This window comes from Heterodontus francisci, chromosome 35, assembly GCF_036365525.1.
Source record: "Heterodontus francisci isolate sHetFra1 chromosome 35, sHetFra1.hap1, whole genome shotgun sequence".
In the NCBI taxonomy this organism is placed as follows: domain Eukaryota; kingdom Metazoa; phylum Chordata; class Chondrichthyes; order Heterodontiformes; family Heterodontidae; genus Heterodontus; species Heterodontus francisci.
The window spans coordinates 17144202-17145583 of NC_090405.1; the positions used below are offsets into that span (position 1 = coordinate 17144202).

Below are 1382 nucleotides of genomic sequence, written 5' to 3' on the forward strand. Positions count from 1 at the left end.
ATCACCTAAAATAAACACAGCCAGAGAAACTTGCAATAACCTGTAGCTCAGGGAAAGTACAGATGGATATTGGGCATCTCCTGGCAGGACAGAGTGCCGAATGCAGAAGTACACCAGCGTGCAGGGATCTGCAGCATGTTTGCCCTCTTGAGTCAGCGGTGACTCTGTTGACTGGGTCATGTGTGCTGAATGGATGACGGTCGCTTTGCCAAAGACATGCTCTTTGGTGAGCTTGCTATCAGCACGAGACCAACAGGTCACCCACGTCTGTGATACAAGGACATCTGCAAAGCGAGATCTCAAGCAGACTGGGATTGGAGTCGATGCATGGGAAGTCCTTCCTGCTGACTGGAATTCCTGGAGAAAGGCATTCAGGAAGACCATGGGAAAAGCAGAGGACAAAAGAAATGACCAGATGGTGGGAAAGAGAGCTCAGAGGAAGGAAAAATTATCAGTCGACCTCGGGCCAATGACATTCATCTGTACCAGCTGCGGAAGGGATCGTCACTCACGAGTCATCCTCTCCAGCCACAACAAACGATGTTTCATACAGAAGTGACGTACACCCCGGGTGTAGCCCATCGTCTTCCGAGACGGACGGTTGCCTATTACAATTACAACTACAGCTCCAACTACAAGAGCGAGTCAGAGGCTGGGAACTCTGCCGTGACGAACTCAGCTCTTGACTCGCCAAAGCCTGCCCACTATCTACAAGGCCTTCCTCTGATTTCAATTGCACACACATTTGTGATCTGGCTCTGTAGCTCAGTTGGTTAAAGCACCTGTCTAGTAAACAGGAGATCCTGGGTTCAACTCCCAGCAGAGTCTTATTTCACAGTAGCAACATGCTTGAAAAGTTTCATTATCAACTTTGACATCTGTGTCTTGTGAACTTTAATTCAAAATACATGATGAACTTGAATCACATAAAAAAATAGCCTTTGTGAAGGATATGGGTTTGCAATGGCTGTTCCTCCTTGTACAGAATTTCAGTGCTGATTCATCAAAGGTAACTTCTTTGACGTAAATTTGTTCACAGTTACATTCAACCTGGAAAACAGCTTGATATTAATCTCACTGAAGGAGAGTGTTTGTGTCATTATGTGTTGCTTTTAACCGAGACTGGGACATGACGCAAGTGGGAGGGTTTATCTGAGGTTTGGAATATTTGTCAGTCAGGAACAAGAAAAATCAAAGGAACCAAATAAGAAAACCTATGTCTCATGTGGTTACCGAGAAACAGTGAGAAGATATTAAACTTTGTTGTATTTAATACAACTGTGTGAACTTTGATCTTTGCGGCCTTTTATAAACAGTATTTGAAGGGTCTCAGTAAAAATGTTCAGTGTTGATGAGAGTGGGGTCTGGGTGAGCAGCTGCTT

At 44.7% G+C, this 1382-nt stretch overlaps 1 non-coding gene across 1 annotated transcript; it reads left to right on the plus strand.

Moving 5' to 3' along the window:
• Positions 1–754: 754 nt before the first annotated feature.
• On the plus strand, positions 755–828 carry trnat-agu (transfer RNA threonine (anticodon AGU)). Its single transcript has one exon. It is a non-coding gene; the product is annotated as a tRNA-Thr (tRNA).
• Positions 829–1382: the final 554 nt, after the last annotated feature.